The sequence below is a fragment of the Onychomys torridus genome, chromosome 23 (genome assembly GCF_903995425.1).
Source record: "Onychomys torridus chromosome 23, mOncTor1.1, whole genome shotgun sequence".
Taxonomy (NCBI): Eukaryota; Metazoa; Chordata; class Mammalia; order Rodentia; family Cricetidae; genus Onychomys; species Onychomys torridus.
Genome location: NC_050465.1, coordinates 14,574,899 through 14,596,647, shown reverse-complemented (window position 1 = coordinate 14,596,647; position 21,749 = coordinate 14,574,899). Strand labels below are relative to the sequence as shown.

The window sequence follows — 21,749 nt, the reverse complement described above, 5'->3', positions numbered from 1 at the left end:
ATAAGGGACAGTGTTAAAGGTTATAGCATTAGGAAGGTTGAGAACCGCTGGTCTAGATCCTCTGCCCAAAGACTACAGCAACAAATGCTAACAGTGAGTCTTCAAGTTAGAAATACGAATGATGAATGTGTTTCACAAATGGGGCAATCCAAGAGGTAATTTGTGTATATTCTATTTGTTAATATCAATTGTACAATACTACATTTTAATATAGCTTAGCACCAGTCAGTATGTGGATATAATAGTATGTAGATCTAATTTGGGCTAAATAGTCTTTGTAAGCAGTGAAAGGTTTCAGTATCATAATTAGCAGCATAAAATTTGCTTTATAGAAAAAACTATCATATGCGTTTTACCGGGAGAATGGCAGATACCGGCTTGCGCGGCGTGGTTCCCAGCGACCTTTATCCCCTCAGGCTTGGCTTGTGATAACCAACTTTCGGAGGTGGCCAGTAAATTTGCAAAAGTGTCAGGCACTACGCAGCAGGATGCCAATGCCTCTTCCCTCTTGGACATCTATAGCTTCTGGCTTAAGTCCACCAAAGCCCAAAAGCAGAAATTACAGTCAAATGGACCAGTGACCAAAAAAGCTAAGAAGGAGACTTCCTCCAGTGACAGCAGTGAGGAAGAGGAAAAGACCCAAGGACTTTCAGCCAAGAAGACTGCTGCACCTGCCAAGCGAACCAGTGTGCCTCAGCATGCTGCGAAGGCAGTACGCAAAGCTTCAGAGAGCAGCAGTAGTGAAGAATCCAGTGATGATGAGGATGAGGATGAGGATGAGGATGAGGATGAGGAGGAGGAGGAGGAGGAGGAGGAGGAGGAGGAGGAGGAGGAGAACAAAAAGAAAAAGCCTGTCCAGCAGAAGCCAATCAAGCCCCAAGCCAAGGCAGTCAGAGCGCCTCCTAAGAAAGCCAAGAGCTCCGAGTCTCAGTCGGACTCAAGCTCAAAGGATGAAGCACCCCAGACCCAGAAGCTAAAGACAGCTGCGGCAGCCAAAGCTCAGCCTAAAGCCTCAGCCAAACCAGGTACACCAGCCAGAGCACAAACTAAAGTAGCCAATGGCAAGGCAGCCAGCAGCAGCAGCAGCAGCAGCAGCAGCAGCAGCAATGACTCCGAAGAGGAGGAGAAGGCAACAGCACTCCCCAAGAAGATGCAGACTGTACCTCAAAAGTAAGCCGTGGCCAAGGCATCAGTGAAAGTAGCTGCCACCCCCACCCAGAAGAGTTCTAGCAGTGAACAGTCTTCCAGTGAAGAGGAAGAACAGAAAAAAACAGGTCCCTACAGCTCTTTCCCACCACCTTCTGTTCCTTCACCAAAGTCCAAAGAAGGCTGCTGTGCAGAAACAGCATGCAGAAATCAGTGAGGACAGCAGTGACGAGTCGGATTCAAGTTCGGAGGAAGAGAAAAAAGCCCCTGCTAAAGTGGTCCTCTCCAAGACACCCGCCAAATCAGCTCCAGCGAAGAAGAAAGCAGAGAGCTCTTCAGACAGTTCAGATTCTGACAGTTCTGAGGATGAAGCTCCTACCAAGCCAGTCAGTACCACCAAGAAGCCCTTAGGCAAGTCAGCTGTCTGGAACTTAACTTTCTTAGCTTGAGGAGTCCCTGCTTTCTCTGTTGTCTCACTCTGCTTCCTGTTCTTTCCTGAACTTGCTCTATTGACCAGGCTGGCCTCTGGCCTTGAACTAAGAGGTTTGCTTGCCTCTACCTCCTGAATGCTGTATTAAAGGCATGTGCCACCGCCACCAGCTATTCATTCTTATCTCATATATTACATCTGACCACAGTCTCCCCTCCTGCCTCTCCTCCCCATCCTTTCCCCTACCTTCTCTCTCCTCCAGATCCACTCCTCCATTTCCCTTCAGAAAAGGGCAGTCCTTCAAGGTATATCAACCAATCGGGATACTAAGTGTGGTAGGACTAGACACATTCCGTCTCATTAAGGTTGGAGAAGGCAACCCAGCAGGAGGAAAAGAGACAGCCCCACTCTCCCTGTTAGGAGACCCACAAGAACACCAAGCTACACAACCATAATATATGCAGTGGACCTACTAGCTCAGAACCATTCAGGCTCCATGGTTGTTAGGTTGTTAGTTCAGCCTCTGTGAGCCCCTGTGAGCCCTTACGGGGCCCTTGTTAGTTGCTTCTGTGAGGTTTTTTGTTTTTGTTTTTGTTTTTGTTTTTGTTTTTTGGTGGCGTCTTGACCCCTTTGGTTCCTACAATCCTTGCTCGCTCTCATTTGCAGGATTCCCTAAGCTCCACCTAATGATTTGATGTGAGTATCTTTATCTGTTTCCATCAGTTGCTGTGTGAAGCCTCTCTGATGACGACTTTGCTAGGTGTCTTCAAATATTGCAGAATAGCATTAGGAAAGATTTCATTGACTTTTTTTGGAAGGTTGTGTATGGTTCTATCCTAGGTCTCTGGGCTATCCATCCTCCTAGTCCTGGCCCTTCAGGTAGTTTCAGGCATGGGCTTCCCTTTCATGGCATGGGTCTCAAGCAGGGGTGGTCATTGGTTGACCACTCCTGCAATTTCTGTTCCACCTTGCACGCAAGACAGATTATAGGTGGAAGGTTTTTGTGACTGTGTTGGTGTGAGAAGATGGCCAGTTCAGGTTCTGTATCTCTCCCAGCCACCATTACTAAGAGTCTTAGCTCGGGTCACTCTCCTGGACTCAAGGAGATTCCATTACAGCAGGTTTCTATCTGCCCCTCAAATACCCGCCCTCCCCATTGCAGTTGTCCCTCCCAGAACTCTCCTCCTCCATTGCACCCAATCTGATCCATTTTTTAACATGAGATTTAAATTTTAATCAGTTAATTGTTGAAAAGAAACTGGCAAATATACATATCATGCAAGTTAAGAGAAATACCTAATTTTGTTTATCTATTCTCTATTATAAAATTAAGTTGCTTGCAGCATTGATCTGTTTTAAATTGTGTCTGAATTTGAGTCATGTCTTGTGCTGTTAATTGTTAATACAATTTTTAGAACACAATTTCTGCATGACTTTGATATACAAATTGTCCCTTGAGGCAAGAAATTTAAATTTATGAAACTGTTCTTGCACCATGTAGTCAAGATTTTGTTGAAATCTTCATGTGTGCTTTTAAACCAATGCCTATGATTCCACAGACAGGGTAGGTGACATCATTTCATATACTCTGCTGTGCCCCTATACAGTTTTTATTCTATTACTTGAGATCTATTGAAGTTTAATGTTCACATCACAAAGTTTGAAAGAATTCAATGAATATTCTAATTAAAACACTAGTGAGAAGTTTGTTACTCATTCTTTGAAATAAGTGTAGACTTTCTCTTTAACAATACATTATATGGGGTTTTCTTTTTTCCACTAATTTTATACGTTCCTAAGCTTCATATTTGAGTTGACTGGGAAGCTCTAAAATAAAAATTTTAATTTTCATTCATTACAATGCTGCCCTTCAGGGTAATTGTAGATACTGATTCAGTAAAAAAAAAAATGAGAGTTCTTTTGAAAGAGTGAACATTTCCAATTTCTGTTTGCTAGTTGTAAAAACAAACATGTTTTTGGTTACTTTGAGCACAATCTGAAAAGTATTCAGAAATCAAATTGTATCAGATTCACATAGCGACCATTTACAAGTCAGCAAGTCAGTTGGAATCTATGTCCCTTAGGGAAACATGTACAACATTTGCATTTTATTTTTTTAACATATTACATACCTTGGACTTCAGTAATAACTGAATAAAATGATTGCAGATGAGCTATGCTTTGGAGAATATTCTCTGCAGTCTCCGTTTGCGGTAGCAATAACAACTTTACACACATCTAACTAATCTGCTGTGACACATAACAAATACATCAAAGCAAGACTAAATTGTATGTCTTTCATAAATGCCAGGGAAAAAAATCTTCATGATGGACTTTGTTTGTATAAAGACCTGAATCAGAAACATCATCACATTGTCTTTTGCTTCTATTATCACATAAATGTTTGCATTTAATTTTAGATTGGGACATAGAAGACGAATTTAATATTACCAAAGCTTTGTGTGCCTTTGCTGCCCCCTTAAGACAAGTAAACATAAATAAAAAGCCCATAAGTGCCTGCACTTCCTAAATCCCATTCTTCAGACCTGTACCGTTCCGCAGTCTCTGTACCGCCATGCAAACACATATGCAAACACAGAACAGCCCAAATGAGATGTTAACTGATTAAATATAATTAGAAAATTAAATTAGAGCTTTCCTGAGTCTGAACCATATGCAATCAAAATATTATTGCTGGTCAATGATACAGACTGTTATTCTGTAAAAGAAACTGCTCTAGCTACATATTTTTAACTGACCGAAATTTAACGCTTTTTTTTGTCTAATGTTTTCTTGTGGTTTTCTTAGGGAATATCATTGACATACAAAAGGATGCTACATTTGTTTTCCTTTTGTGCTTTATTATAAATAGTGCATTAAAATCACTAATGTAGTTTATAAACTTCAATCATACAAATAAATGATAAGGTTCATAGTATTTGCTACTAAGGGTAAGAAACATAATGCTTGAAATTGTGTATGAAATAATGCATTACAAATTAAAAGTCAACTTCTTATATAACTCCATATATATTTATATTCTTTATTTTCTGTAATGAGGCATTTGTATCATGCATGTATAATCTAGGAAAACCTTATAGTGGTCAGTTCTCTACCTCTGGGATCTGGAGGCAAGAGGCAAACTCAGGTCATCAGGCTTAATTGCAAATACCTTTACCAACACACCAAGCCTGATACATACAAGTCTTCAAAGGGGACTGTATGTGATCTGATGACTATTGATTTTATTGAAATTTAACACAATTTATGTTAATACTGTACAGATCTGCCTGGTTCTGCCTCCTGAGTGCTGGGATTAAAGGTGTGTGCCACTGCTGCCCGGCATGTTTATTAATTTTTAATGCAAACTACTTTTGTTTTCTTCTTTTTTGAGGAGGGAGAAATCAACATATTCCAGCCAAAACACATATATTAAACAAAAAAAATGTATATTTGAGAATGATTTATTTCACTTACTGGAAAGACAAACTACATTTGAACAGACACACAATTGTGAAAAGAGATCAAAATCTAAGAATCTTGCCATATTCTGTTATCATTCTGGGAAAATAAAAAACTCAATTTTCCTTATTTTTTTGCTTAGCTTCTAGAATATATTCTATTATTAAAAAAAAAAACAGGAATATTCTACCACCAAGCATATTATATTGTTCTGTCACACTTTGTCTTGGTTGAAGTGTATATGTAAGTAAAAATAAATGTGCCATGTATTTATTAATAATATATTGCACATTCTGCCAAGCTATCAATACAATGTTTTATGAATGTTTATTTTTGTATGCTTTATTAAAGATCTAGAGTTAAAGACCATTACACACTATCTTTGTCAATATGGTCCACTTGTCATTTCCATTATACTTCCAAAATATTTCTGTCATGAATTAATACAACATATGCGATCTACATTTATTACTGAAGCAAAAGTGAATTTGAAATGATTTGTTTCTGATTCCACGCTGAAAATTGAATGAGTTAAGAAAAGTGTATATGTATATGTGTGTAAGAAGGGGTTACTATTTGAGAAACCAACACACTGAGCAGGGATTAAGAATGGTGTGGAATCCTCACAGTCAAACACATCAACGTGAAGGAAAACCCCTTTCATCTATCACAGGGAATGGTACTAAAAGCTGCTGGCAGTCCAGGGCAATTCTGATGCATGCTGGTGACAGAGGCTGATGGTGGGAAGTAAAACCAAGATGAATTTTGTGTCTCCATGATTTTCTGACTTCCAGGTTCAGTCACTGTGGTAAAGCCACTATCTCCTTACTGTGGTTGGCCCCTCTCTCTTATCACCTTCAGAAGAATAAAAAGAGCTGTCAGAGTTGGACCTACCCAGTAACCACAGGCAAGCTTTCACTGCAAGCAAAAAGCAGTATCGGTTCCCTTTTGCATCTAAATCAATGACCAGAGAGCAATCAGAATCATCAGCAGGAAGTCTCACCTCTCTGTGAATGGATGAGCTGGTTCAAGCAGGATGTTTCCTGCAATGTCTTGCCAGGAGAAGCAGGGCAGCCTGTGGGCTTTCAGTTCCTTCACTAACTTGACATTTCTCAAAATGATCTGTCAGTTCTTTCATGGATATTTCACTTTCTACACATAAAAATTGAGTGATTCAATTGTAAAAGTGTTGTGCTACACAAAAATTGTATTTTGACTCAGATATTCATTTGGCTATTACAGTGTTTATTTATAAGTTTATAATATGAATGATATTTTAAATTTTCTTTTATGATTTACCAAGATAGAAAGATTTACCAAGATCCTCAATGATCTCCAATTAAATAATTTTCATTACATGCAATGTTTACTGACAGCTAATATGCAGACATCATTCTAACATGTCCCGTGATATTTAAAATACATGCTTATCTTGGCTGCATTTTCTATAAAGACAATCTAGGATCACTGTACAATGTTCTAAACTGAAATTCAGAGAACTATTTCTATATTTTCAAATACCCTTATTTCAGAAAGATGAAGAAAAATACCAAAATACTTCTTTAAAAAAGTCTTAATTGATTCTTTGTGGATTTTACTTCATGTTTTCTGATTCCATTTATCTCCCAGTCTCCTACCATCAACCCTCTGCCTTTGTAACCTCCACCTCAAATAAAAACCAAATTAAAAATAAAAAACCCATAACTAAACAAACAATAGAGACAAAACAAAAATTAGAAGAAGAAGAAGGAGGAGGAGGAGGAGGAGGAGGAGGAGGAGAAGGAGAAGAAGAAGAAGTAAAAGAAGAAGAAGGAGAAGAAGAAGGAGGAGGAGGAGGAGGAGGAGAAGGAGAAGAAGAAGAAGTAAAAGAAGAAGAAGAAGTAAAAGAAGAAGGAGAAGTAAAAGAAGAAGAAGAAGAAGAAGAAGAAGAAGAAGAAGAAGAAGAAGAAGAAGAAGAAGAAGAAGAAGAAGAAGAAGAAGAAGAAGAAGAATCATTTCGTCTGTGTCTTGGAAGGTGTAGTGTGGCCCACTGAGACACAGTTTACCCTTTAGTTGGTTCATGTTTACTTTCAAGTGTTCATTGCCACAAATCCTTGGTCTGCCTCAAGGCCTCTGGTTTCTTCCACTCCAGTGATAATGGGCTCTCACTGGGGCTCCTTGTGGATATCCTGTTGTCCTGTGTCATGGGTATCCAGCTGTTTTGGATCTGTAAGTTAGTCCCCTTCACATGCACAATGATGGAAGTACAAAATATGACATGTAACTTTAAGCTGACTCTAAAGTGGAAAATATTACTTTTAGTGTTAAATATCGGAAGAATATATATATATATATATATATAATTTATGAATGTATAACAAACATATTTATGAGTGTAAATATACTTTATGTTTATAAATATAAATCTAGATATAGATATAGGGATTTGTAAATATCATGTAGATTATATATGTAAGCAATATATATTTATATTTTATGGTTATAAATATTTATGTATGTACATACAAGCAAAAGGCTTTAAATGGTGAATTCTGAAAACACATAAGGGTTTCTTTTTCTACTTTGTATTATGTGTCTGCCATGGGCCAACTGTATCTTTATTTCTTGTGTGAAGACTTATTGAGTATTTTATCCATGGTATTTCAGAAGAAAGGAAAAGTACGGAAGGAAATCTAGCTGTCAAATGCCCTCCTTTGAACTCCTCATATTTTCTTCTGTTAACAAGTGTGGTGGTTTGAATGAGAATTTTCTCCACAAGCTCTTATTTCAACACCCAATCATCAGTGGTGGTGCCATTAGGAGGGACAATGAAGCCTTTCTGGAGGAAGTATGTCACTGGGGACCAGCAGAGAGTCCAGAATCTCATCATACTTGCACTTCATTATCTCTATTTTTTTTCTTGAAGTTGAAAATGCAATCTCTCAGCTTCCTGTACTGCCATGCTTGCCACTTTCTGCCACTCTTCTCTTTCCTCATGGAATCATATTCCTCTAGAACCATAAATCAAAATGAACGCATGTTTCCCTAAGTTGCTGCTGGTAATGGTATTTTATCCCAGCAACAGAGAAGTAACCAGTACACTAAGACTTGCAGACAAAGCTGGTATCCTGTCAGTGGAGTTAGTCAAATACTACCCTCAAGGGGCGGTGTACCACAAGTCATGCTGTACCCAGGCTGATATCAACAAGGCAAGAAATTATCATTTTTACATGAAGGAAAGAGAAATATTTTAATGCAATAATTCAATCTTCCACAATTATGAAGATGCCAAGATTGCCAAGAAGTAATTCCTTTGTGCATGCAGCTAAACATGTGAGTATCTTGCATTTGGTAAACTTGGATTTGGAAGAATAGTACTTGGACAATATGATTAAATCCTTGTCATAATTTCTAGCTTGACACAGAACAGTTGAAAGACAGTAAGAGGCATCTGAACAGTATTTAGATACACAAGAGAAACCAGAACACAACATATTTTAAAAATTCTGTTTTAGAAGTGCCGCTGGTTTACAGAAGTGTGATCCATGCCTAATGCTTGTTTTGTTCTTTGTTGTTCTTAGTGAAGTCCCTTCGTATTTGTCATGAGCCTCCTAATGAACACATCAGCATCTGTGAGTCGCGGTCACTGGCAGACAGTTCAAGGATAAATTGTGTATCTCAGGCAACCGGCTGGTTAATGGCAGAGCACCTAAATGGAAAAGCCTTGAGAGCAGACACTTCAGAATGGCAGTGAGGGCCACTTCTTCCTGTTACTCTGTTTCTGAAAATCCTCTTTCCAGTGTGAAACATCGGCAGCAAATGCAGGCTTTATTTTCTCAATAGAGGGAGGGTGTGCTTCCGCAGCCTTAGAGATAGAAAATGACCCGGCAAACACATGAAGCACATAATGTTAAGCACACCATTTTATGAGCACTTTGCTTTTTTTTTTTTTAGAATCGCATTTAAGTCGGGTTAATAAAAGGTGTGCCCATATTTTGAATCTGCAGTGATTGCAGAATTTCAGAAAACAAGAGATTGTCATTTCTAGTCTGTATAGGAAACAATGACCATTCTTGGGCTAGTATAATTTGATTGGGCAAAGTCCCAGCAAATACAAGTGAAAAGACTATTCATTTTTTATTGTGGTTGTTTCATTTTGTTTTTGTTTTGTTTAACATTGCCTCCCTCCACACCTATCAGAAAGAAACTCTGATTTATATTAGTTTCAAACTCAAAGTTCCTAGAAAATCTGACAATCATTTTTTATCAGGGCCAAGTGCTATGATCCGACTGCCATGAGAGCTCCCTCAGCACAGGTCTGTTCCACTCTTGATAGCATTCAGGTTTTAATCCTATTTTGATACTGTAGCTGACCAAAATGGAGTTCATAGAAAAGAACCCTGGGAAGTCTGTGTATAACTCATACTGAGGAGCATAATTGAGCTGAGCTTTTCACAATGTCCTAATTATATGTATTCAATTTTCTTGTAGCTTCAAAAATGTGGACTTCTGAATCAAGGATGTTTCACCAGAAAGGTGGATGTTTCATTTGCAGCCACATCATGTTAAGAATTGTGTATATCTTTCTCTTATTTGAACACTATGTGACCTTCAAAGTAAATCATATACATACTTAGTATAGGTATGCATTGGTCAAATTGGTGATTAAAATATTTATTTTTTATTAACATTTGTGTATGCATCTGTGCATGAATGTATATATAGGTGAGTGTGAGTGCCCACAGAGGTGAGTGACTGGACTCACACCCAGAGAGGCCAGATGAAGGTATTGTATCCCCTGGAGCTAGAGTTAGAGGTAGTAGTGATCCATCAGAAATGGTTGCTAGGAACGAAATGGGGGTGTTCTGGAAGAGTAGGTCATTCTCTTAACTGCTAATCTCTCTAGCCCATAATTGGTTTTAATGTGAGAATATGTACATTTGGTTAAACAAAATTTATGGCACTAACAGTAAAATGTTAAGAGCATTGAACAATAAAAATGTTAAATCTTCCAATTTTCTATTTGTGCTTTTAGTCTTTTTTCTTTTTTGAGTGTTCATTTAAAAACACTCCAGACAAATATTGTTAAGATGCACGTCAAAACTCTTAACTCCTTGGTATGTGTTTTCTAAAATGAATAGCATCTTTTTGTAACATTTCCACCTTTCCTGTTACTTTTTCTTCTGAGAGTAAACCAGGGCACAATGAAACCATGGAAGCCACTCCTTGTGTTGAAAGGCAAAGGTTATTTGAGCTAACAAGGTTATCTCAGGACTGGATTGGAGAATGGTCAGTATGTGGGGGGCAAAATGGCAGAGAATCTTTCAGCTAGTTATATTGCAGCGTGTGGTGGGCAGGTTACCTGAAACAGCCTGGGAACTAGTGTGAGTCTGATTGTTGAAGGCTTGTTTGTGATAATAGGGATCTAGATGCCCTTTCAAGAAGTAGTTGCCATAGTTGTCATGTGGTGTGTGCGTGTGTGTGTGTGTGTGTGTGTGTGTGTGTGTGTGTGTGTGTGTGTTAAAGAAAGTAATAGACTTCTTGACAAACAGAAATCATTTCACAAGGTTTCTTCATAAAGCTGATATTATGTAGCAATCCTTCTGTTCACCTGGTGGCAGTCCATCATGAGCTGAGCCCAGACTACAACCCAGGAAATTTTAAGTAGCCCGCATGTTTTGGGAGCTTGGAGGAGGGGACACTTTGGACTTAATACCAAGGACTTCTTTTAAAACAAACACAAACAACAACAAAATGCTTTCTTTAGTGAACACTATTTAGAAAACTGTCATATTTGCCCACATTTTAAACGCACACTCAGTTGCATTCCTCCAAGGCCAAATGGGGCTTCAGTTGTAGAGGTTGAAGTCAAAGGTGAGTCTTTGAAAACATCTTTATCTCAAAGGGCCATGGAATGTTAAAGCTGGTTCAGTATTGTAGCATGAATCTTAAAGAATCTTATTAATAAAATCAAACCTGAGGCCAGTTATTGGGGTGAATGCTGGAAGATCAGAGAAGCAGAACAAGCCACAGCTACCTCACCTTGCTAGTTCCTCAGCTGATCCTGTTTCCTCAGGCTGGAAGCTTCTGAGTCCTCATCCACATGAATTTCAGCTGAACTGTGCTGCTATAAAGCCTAATGCTTAACCAACCAAATGCTGCTAGTTTCTGGTCTTCATGCCTTATATGTCTTTCTCTTTCTGCTGTCACTCCCTGGGATTAAAGGCTTGCTTTCTGGGATTAAAGGCATGTGTCTCCATGCTGGCTGTTTCCTTGAATACACAGAGATCCACCTAGTTCTGCCTCCCAAGTGCTGGGATTAAAGGCATGCACCACTACCGACCATCTTCTGCTATGGCTGGCTCTGACCCTAATACAACTTTATTAACATACAAATAAAATCACATTTCAATACAAATAAATTATCACTATACAGTATTACTGAGATTGTCTGGATTCCAGGGCAGTAAATATTCAGCTGGAAATTATAGTCTGTTATAAACAAAGTTCTTCTAATTTTTCTTTCTTGCTTGCCTACTAGAATTGATCCTTCAGATGCAGCCCAAATGTCAATCCTTTGTGTTTTTTACAGAGAATATCTCTATGATATTCTGGCAATATTATATTGGCAATAAGATATTATATCTGGCAATAGTTTGATTGGACACTAATTTTTGACCCACTTTATGATTCATTCACATTTTCTCTGCCCTGCTTGCTCATTAAAATTCATCATATGTAAATATTATATTGCAATTCACAGAGTCTGGCTAATTTCCTGTGGTTTCACAGAGTCTGGCATAGAATCTAATTCTACAACTTATCTGTTTTATGGTAAAAGATATGTTACTTCTTTAATGCAATTTTAATACAAAATTTGTCCTATAGGCTTAAGTATTTGAACACTTGCTCCTAGCTTATGGCGCTCTTTGAGAAGGCCAGGGAACATTTAGTGGGTGGTGGATCAACTGAGAAAGTGGATCACTTGGGCCAGGTTTTAAGGTTTTGTAGCCAGGTCATACTTCCTAACTACTCTCTGATTCCTGACTGCTGGTACAATTTGACTAGTCATTCCACAGTCTTGACACCTTGAGGGACTTCTTAAACTGTAAGCTGAAGCAAAACTCTCACTTCCAGAATTTACTTTCTTAGAATATTTTGTCATAGCAATGAAACAAGTGACCAAGTGACTAATATGTTCTCTACCTTCATCCTCCCCATGTGTAAGAAAGGGAGAGAGAGAGAGAGAGAGAGAGAGAGAGAGAGAGAGAGGGAGGGAGGAGAACAATTTCCAAAGGGAAGCATGGAATGGACAAATGACATATCCCCAATCCTGAGTTAATTCCTCAGTAGAATCCCCGAGTATACAAAAAATATAAACTTGATACCTAGATATAATTTGAGAGACTAAAACAAACAAGACTATGAAGTATTTATTATTTTGATGTTTTAAAGGATAAACATTTTCAATTTCAAGTTAAATCCAAACATGAATTGTCTGAAGCCAGAGAAAATTACTGTTTTGATCACAAAAGAATTGCAATTCATGAGTAATTCTGACTCATGTGTCTATCAATTCTGCTTTGTCTATACAATTTTCAGATTATTTTTATAGCTATAGAAAAGGAATAATCTAATAAGCCCCAGCTTTATTTTAATACAGTCTGACTGGCAGGTAGCTTGTGGTTGGCTGATGATTGATTTTGACTGGCAGGGTATCTGTTGCTCTATTCGGAGGGTATACCCTTAGGTCAGGCAACAGTTTGTATACATGCTAACTTTGAGTATATTTTGAAAGCTGCATTAGACAGAACATTTCATTTTAATAGTACAATCTCATAACTGACAGTAGCCAAAGGTTTGATCAGGCTGCAAGAGTGTGAGCAGTACTTCCTAACATGCCTGTACTACAAAGAATGAACAAACTGAAGGTATATGAAGTTCAGCTGTAGTGTGTTTGTTTACAAGACCCTATGCTGGATTCCCAAGTCCTTAAAAAAGTTCATGCCTTTAGATGTATGTATAGTTCTCTCTTCTCATCAAAGAAACTTTTCTTTGTAGCAGACAGAGATCATAATGCAAAGCCACAACTGGTCAAAATGCAAGGAAAAATTGTGTGGTGCCCAGTCCCAGTGGATATATCTACAACACAATTTTTGTACATAACGCTCAAGGGACATTAAAATAGGGGGATGAGGAGGATTGAAAAAGCCAAGGACCAGGGAGTATAGTGTAATAGTGTGTCACCTAGAAAAATATCGTCCCGGCAGCTACAGCCATGATATCTCAACAACATGGCTGCCTAAAGAGGTCCTGAAAGCGAAGACTCCAACAGAAATTTTAATATAAAAAAGGAACTGTCACAGGGACAAAGAACTGCAGGCAATTAATGACTACTACTGAGAGGGATAAAGCTAGTCTTTCCCAGAAATGAGTCCTCTAACTGGTTTTCCAGTACTAGGTGGTTAAGCCAAGAAATTATATTCATATAAGCAATACTGAATGGCCTAAGCTGTGAATATTTCTATATTGATGAAACAATATCAAAGAAGAAAGGGTCATGGGTTTGAGAAGGAGTGGGGAGATGGAGCACAGGAAGGGCTGCAAGGAGAAAAGAGAAGGATGAAATGATGCAGGTATATTTTAATTGAAACTTTAGAACTTACCCAAAAGGTTAATATTCTATAGGATTAGTAAAATAATGAGGTGTTCATAGAACAACTGTAACAACAAAGAGAAAGATGTAAATAGTAAATGACATTATTAGATGTAATTCAGATGTTTAAGCGTTTAGGTCATGGAGCTCAAAGGACAATATTGGGGGAGATACAATCAATTCACAAGAACAATTCTCAGCAATGCTATATTAAGATGCTGAGATTTATTTAAATATATATTTTTCATACAGATATTTGTGTTTTAATTTTACATATCAGCATGGGAAATCCTCCCCAACCCTGCCTTCCCTCTGTCCCTCCCCCCATTCCCATCTCCTCCAGGACAAAGACTCCCCTGGGGATTCAGGTCAACCTAGTAGATTCAGTTCAGACAAGTCCAGTCCCCTCCATCCAGGCTGAGCAAAGTGTCCCTGTGTAAGCCCAAAGTTCCAAACAGCCAGCTCATGCACTAAGGACAGGTCCAGGTCACACTGCCTGGGGGCCTCCCAAACAGTTCAAGCTATTCAATTGTCTCAGTTATCCAGAGGGCCTGATCCAGTTGGGGGATCCATAGCTTTTGGTTCATAATTCATGGGTTTCCATTAGTTTGGCTATTTGTTCCTGTGCTTTTCTAATCTTGGTCTCAACAATCCCTCCTCTGTCTCGACAATTGGACTCCTGGAGATCCACCTGGGGCTTGGCTGAGGATCTCTGCATCCATTTCCATCAGTTATTGGATGAGAGTTCTAGATGACAGTTAGGGTGTTTGGCCATCTGATCACCAGACTAGGTCAGTTCAGGCTTTCTCTCGACCATTGCCAGTAGTCTACAGTGGATGTATCATTGTGGATTTCTGGGGACCTCTCTAGCACTTTGCTTCTTCCTATTCTCATGTGGTCTTCATTTATCATGGTCTGTTATTCCTTGTTCTCCCTTTCTGTTCTTGATCCAGCTAGGATCTCCTGCTCCCCTAAGCTCTCTTTCCCTTCAACCTTGCCTTTCATTACCCCAACTAACATCCAGGTTGTTCATGTAGATCTCATTCATTTCTGTGTCATTGGGTGATCCCTGTGTCTTTGTTAAGGTCCTGTTTTCAGGTAGCCTCACTGGAGTTGTGAGTAGCAGTCTTGTCATCTTTGTGTTATATCTAGTATCCTCCTATGAGTGAGTACATGCCATGTTTGTCTTTCTGAGTCTGGGTTACCTCACTCAGGATGATTTTTTCTAGATCCATCCATTTGCCTGCAAACCTCATGATGTCATTGTTTTTCTCTGCTGAGTAGTACTCCATTGTGTATATGTACCATGTTTTTTTTATCAATTCTTCAGGTGAAGGACATCTAGGTTGTCTCCAGGTTCTGGCTATTACAATCAATGCTGATATGAACATAGCTGAGCAAATGCCCTTGTGGTATGATTGAGCATTCCTTGGGTATATCCCCAAGAGTGCTATAGCTGGGTCTTGGGGGAGATGGATTCCCAATTTTCTAAGGAAGCGCTTTTCCAAAGTGGCTGTACAAGCTTACATTCCCACCAGTAGTGGAGGAGAGTTCCCCTTACTCCACATCCTATCCGGCAAAAGCTGTCTTCAGTGTTTTTTATCTTAGCCATTCTGACAGGTGTAAGGTGGTATCTCAGAGTCATTTTGATTTGCATTTCCTGGATAATTAGGGATGTTGAACAATTCTTTAATGATCTTTCAGCCATTTGAGCTTCTTCTTTTGAGAATTCTCTGTTTAGTTCTATAGCCCATTTCTTTCTTTCTTTCTTTCTTTTTTTTTTTTTTTTTTTTTGTGGAACTGAGGATTAAACCCATAGCCTTGTACTTGCTAGGCAAGCACTCTACCACTGAGCTAAATCCCCAACCCTGCCCATTTCTTAATTGGACTGTTGGGCACTTTGATGTCTAATTTCTTGAGTTCTTTATATATTCTGGCTATCAGCCCTCTGTCAGATGTGGGGTTGGTGAAGATCTTTTCCCATTTTGTAGGCTGTCGCTTTGTCTTGTTGACCATGTCCTTTGCTCTACAAAAACTTCTCAGTTTCAAGAGGTTGCATTGATTGATTGTTTCTCTCAGTACTAGTGTTATATTTAGGAAGTGATCTCCTATGCCAATGCATTCAAGACTACCCCCTACTTTCTCTTCTATCAGATTCAGAGTAACTGGATTTATGTTGAGGTCTTTGATCCACTTGGACTTAGGTTTTGTGCATGGTGACAGATATGGATCTATTTGCAGCCTTCTACACATTGACATCCAGTTATGCCAGCACCATTTGTTGAAGATGCTTTCATTTTTCCATTGTACAATTTTGGCTTCTTTGTCAAAAATTATATGTTCATAGGTGTGTGGATTAATGTCAGGGTCTTCAATTTGATTCCATTGGTCCACATGTCAGTTTTTATGCCAGTACCAAGCTGTTTTTATTACTGTAGCTCTATAGTAGGATGCTGAGATTTTTTAAGAGGTTTAGTATTTGTGTTTGAGAAAGTCTGCTTTGAGTAGATAGTATCAGCATGATTTAAACTAAAGGAATAAAAATAGAAATTAGATTATTTAATAAAATCCTATCAAGCATTCAAAAAGTAAACAATTGGGACAAGAAGTAAAAGTCTAGTTAGGATATGAAAATAGCATCTGTTATAAAGAAATATTCATGAATGGAATCTGAGTTGCAGGATCTATGAAAATGGAAGACATTAATATTTTTAGGTTTCAAATATGACAAAGGCTTTTTTATTTTTCATTTCTGAAATATGTTTTTAGTTAAAGTAGAAGTATGTCACCTTATCTCCTCACTTTCTACATCCAGCTCCTCCCAGATACCTTATTTTGCCCTCTCCACACTCAATGAACTTAAGGCCTACTGAAGAGTTGAAATATCATGCCTTGTCATGAAAAACACAAATGTCTTTCCAGAGGTGAGGGCATGTGCATTTTAAAAACATCTACTACCTGAGCTATATTAGACTAGAAACATTTCTTAGTACATTTGACAAGAAACTTTTTTTTTTTTTATTTTTCACAAGTGAGACCAAGGTTTGTTAGTGACCAATTAGATTTGACAGTTACTCTGTTTTCACATACTAACTTTATTTCATTAAAAGAATTCATGGCATATTCTTCTCTTTTTAAGTAGAATGATGAAAGAAAATACTTAAACAAATTAAGTTCTGCAAAATGGTATATTAAATGGTTTAATGTATTTAACCAAATCAAAATGACCTTGTTCAAGGCGACTTCCTGCTCATTGATCTAGTTTTTAGACTCTTGCTTTGAAGCCGTCTTTCAAATGTACACATAGATATTCTTGTCTTTCTTCTGTATCAGTGACATTAGGACATGAGAGAAGACATTAGTCAGGAAAGAAAACAGGTGATAGTTTAAGGCCAATTTTATTTTCAAGTCATCTTTGGTAGTCATTCTCCTTGAATGTCTTTGAGTCACAAGAAAATACCCAGATGTGAGAGTGAGAAAGCACATGGGAAAGAGCAAATAAGCCTGTAGAGTTGCTGATGTGCATTCATCAGAAAAGTAGTCAAGGTCTAACAAATATGAGCTAAGAGTAGTCAGCAGGAAAGTAGACTTTTCCTCTTTTAATACTTAAATTTGTAGGGTCATTTTAGTATAATAGTAAAATAGAGAGAAGTGTACAGAGGTTTCCATGATGCCTCTTATCTCCCTATTAACAGCATCCTCCTCCTGAGTTCTCCAACTGGTAAACCCACATTAACACACCACATCATTTAACACACCATATAAAACTTCATGTTTTATCTTAGATTCTACTCTTGGTGTTTTAAACTCTGACTCTTGGCTAATGTCAGATTACTTGTATGTATTATGGTAGTTTCAACTTTGTAGTCTCACTGCCAAAAACTCTTTCATTGTCAGTTAATTAAATTTATCCCAGCCTCTACCTAACCTTTGGAAACCACTGACTTTTATACTCTTTTGTCATAGTTTCTTTTCCCTAATATTGTATAGCTGCATCCATACAGCATATAAAATATACTGAGTGGCTTCTTTCACATAGTATTATACACTTAATTTTCTTTTATGTCTGTTTATAACATTTTAGTTCTGAAAAATATCCTATTATCTGGATATACCACAGTAAATTCATTCCATTATTAAAGGACATCTTGGATTTGGCTTTTTTAAAATTTGGAATAATAGAAATTTTAATTTATTTAAAGATGTATCTTTTCTTACATGATAGCCAGGCAAGATTGTAAATGAAATAATGCATCCAGGAAGAGATTACATAGCAAGGAAGCATAAAATACAGCTCTACTATTCTTATTATTCCCATCTGCTACTGGATAGAATTCTTACTTAAAAACAAATATGTCATAAGACAAGACACACATGCTTAATTGAATATGTCGGTAGTTCTTTAACTGAGCAGAATTATATACTGATTCTGGCAGACTCTGTGTGTCCGCAGAAGTAATTCCATGCCAAACCTTCTACTTATTGCTGGGTTAAGTTGTACCCACATTCTCCTGAAGGAGGCAGGGATACCAAGAGAGTGACTTGGGCTACCACAGCAATGCCTGGCAACCACAAGACAATTGTTCAGGGAGTTATGCTAAAAGAAAGAAAGCTGAGTGTAAGTACATGTGTGACAATGAGACAACTTTTACTATTTACTGAGAATGTTTATATTGGTCACACTATTTGTCTAAGGGCTCTGATAGCCCGTGAGTATTTAATGGAGTCCTAGAACTTTTATCAACCTGAAGAATTCTGTAAATGACCCCAAACGTAGGAATATAGTAGATGCCACCTGTTCTAAAAGAAAATATAATGCTCAGAATGTGCATTATAACTAACAAGTTTAACTGAACAAGTTTTCTAATTCTGTTTTTATATATACTTAAAGATCCTAAATTCTGTTTCTTTCCTCTATTCCTGAAATCCCAGATCTACTGTACCATAGTGAGGTAAAAATATCAATGTGGTTATATCAGCTTGTGTTGTAGATAGTATTAATTTTAAGCTGAAAGTATGCTTGTACTACTACAACGATATCAAGTCAGAATGTTTCCTCAAGTTAACATATTGTACTCAATAATCCTAGAAGAAAAGTATTTATTTTATACTAATTCAATAATTAACTATTTGCAAAGAGGAATACATTTCTGAACAATCACAGTTCTTAATATTTTACACAAAATAAGCATATTCTATCACAAAATAACAAGGATTAGGAACTGTTTACAGCTTTCCTATTTTAGTATCATAAACACAGATATTATATTTATTTTGGTTAGAAATATTTGTTCATTCAATTGTTCTTTTCTTTTAAAAGCTTCATTGCATTGAATTTAGATTCTAAAGTTAACCAATAAGATGACAATTTTATTTAATGTTAAGAAAGATGATGTTCTTAAGTAAATTATATTTTTATAAATAATATAAGCCCAAGAGTTAGGATTTCTTTAAACAGTTACAAGAAGACACAGTAAGAAAGTAGTTCCACTTTTACAACACTCAAAGGTGCTAGCTTGCTTTTAAGTTATTTAAAAATTATCTCTTGTTTTTCAGCTCGTAAACTGGAGTATTTTTAGGAATGATTTTCTACCCTAAAGATCATTTGTCATTTGTAGACCCAAACTTAAAAAATAATTTGTCAATTAATGTACATAATTTTGACCAAACATTTAAAAAATCCCTTTAGTTATAGGAATCACTTGGCTCAACAGTAAAGAGTACTTCCTGCTCTTGCATGTCTATTTCCCAGCACCCACATGGTATCTTACACCTGTCTATAACCACAGTTTCATGGGAACTGATACCCTCTTCTGGCCTCTACAGGTACAAGAATTTCGTATGTGGTATTCATACATACATAGCCTGCAAGATAACTGTTCATTCATATAAAATTGTATTAAATAGTCTTTTAATTTGTTTTATTCTTTAGATCCACTTTTTAAAAAAAAATACTGTCTCTTGCTTTAAAGGCTTATCCAGGCTGGCCTTGTTGTTTTAATCATTGGTATTGTCATCATAGTTCTCCTCTTCCTCCAACTACTACTACTTCATACAGGTGGCAATATGTGATTTTAAGATTTGGTTTTTATTGTTTGTGTGTGTAGGGGGTTATATGTGCACACAAGTGCAGATACCTGAATAGGCCAGAAGTGTCAGATTCTACGAGACTTAGAGTTACAGGTGGGTTGTGAGCTTCAAGTCAGATATGCATGCTGCATATTCAACTCTAGTCCTATGGAGGACAAGTATGCGCTCCTAACTACTGAGCAAGCTCTCCATCTTGCATGTTTTATATATTTATCTTGGCCAAATCAGTATATTATTTTCCTCTTCCAACTCTGACTGCCTCGTCCAACAGATCTCCTGTCTCCTTCCAAACTCCACCTCTTATAGTGTTATTATATAACTCATTTAGTGCAATAAGTCCTGCCTATATAGTCACGTGTATGGTGTCAGCTACGGAGGAGTTGCCAATCTACCAAGTGCTGAGACTTCAAGAAAGTGACTCTCTCAGCAAACTGTCATCAGGTGCCTCTAGCTCTTTATGGCAAGGGCAGCAAAAGGTTTTCCCTTTCTATGCTGGAATTTTAACTCTCTTAATCTCATGAAGGTTATTTGAAAGTAACCATAGCTGCTGTGGGTTCAGGTTTGTGACTGCCGTCTTATTTCCAGGTGCCACATATACTTACAATACTCCTCTGCATCTTCCAACTCTTACGTTTTTTTTCCATTTTTCTTCTGTGATGTTCCCTGAGGCTAGGGCTTTGGGGTTGATACAGAAGTTCTACCTGTGGTTGAATACTCACAGTCTGATACTGTCAGCTTTTTGAACAGTTATGATCCTCTACATCGCCCATTACCTTCTGTCATAAGAAGCTCTTGATCAAGGCTTAAAGCAGCACAAACCTGTAGAAATCAGTATAAACATTTTAAATCAGTTTTATAGTATGACCACTCAGAAAAGTATTGATTGGGTCTACTAGGGTCTATGGCATCTATAGTCATAGATTGTAACCATTTACAGTACCACACATTAATTCTCTGCATGGAGCACGTCTCAAAGCCCTTTTAGAGAATGGTTGGTTGTCTCATAAACAGTCCTAACTACTATTGTGCTGAGGATACACCTTGTCTGGCAGGTCATATTACAACGTGCATGGCCCAGCAATGGATAGGCCATTGATACATTTTAAAATCCTGTAACTTGTGTAACACAGGACTACGAAATATACCCATCCAGGGGAGAGTTTTCTGGTCAGCTCAAATCTGATTTATCTATAACTTGAAACCAGAGTGTATAGTATCCTCAGCGTTATGGTCTTACCATCTACTTACAATGGGTAACTAAGAGCAAGAGCCTGTTCTGTTTAGTGTGTCCCTGGGCCCTCTCTGACCAATAACCTGTATGGAAATAACCTATGCATGATAGTGAGATTTTCACTTAATAAACTATGTTATCTCTGTCCAAACTCCTCTTTTAAAGTGCATGAGCTAGCTTACAAACCAACGTTATTTCATACACCCTTAATTTTCACTAACATACCCCTATCTTTCATCCCTCCCACTCCTTCTATTTCCACTTAAAACATTAGCTCTCCATATCCCATAACCTCTGTTCTTTTGTATTACACATGATCTATTGTCGCTTTTTTAAATTCATTTTACCTGGTTTGCAAGATTGTAGCTTGCTGTGTAGCTCTTCATGTAACAATGCATTTTGGTGAAACCTTCCCTTGTCCTGTTTCCCAGTCCTCACCCTTGCACTACCTTCTGCCCCTTTGTGTTCCCATTTTTCTCCTCAACGTTCACCTTGTCTATAATCTGCTATCCCCCTTCCCAAAATGCAACAAATACTTCATTTGGTTCATATTTTAAGACTCAAGTAGGCCCTTCCCTTTAGTTCTATTTTGAGATTAAGTGTATATGTTTAGTTCTGCTGTAAGGTTAAAGCTCCTCTATTTGGTTTTGTTTGCAGGTTCAAGAAGGCTGTGCATTATTTTTATGTTTTAGTGTTTACTGATTCATCATAAATTTCTGAGTTGAAGCTAATTGATATTGATCTCTTGTAATATC

At 37.7% G+C, this 21,749-nt stretch overlaps 1 pseudogene; it reads left to right on the top strand.

Moving 5' to 3' along the window:
- Positions 1-363: 363 nt before the first annotated feature.
- Positions 364-1,595, top strand: LOC118573396 (annotated as a pseudogene).
- The last annotated feature ends 20,154 nt before the right edge of the window (positions 1,596-21,749 follow it).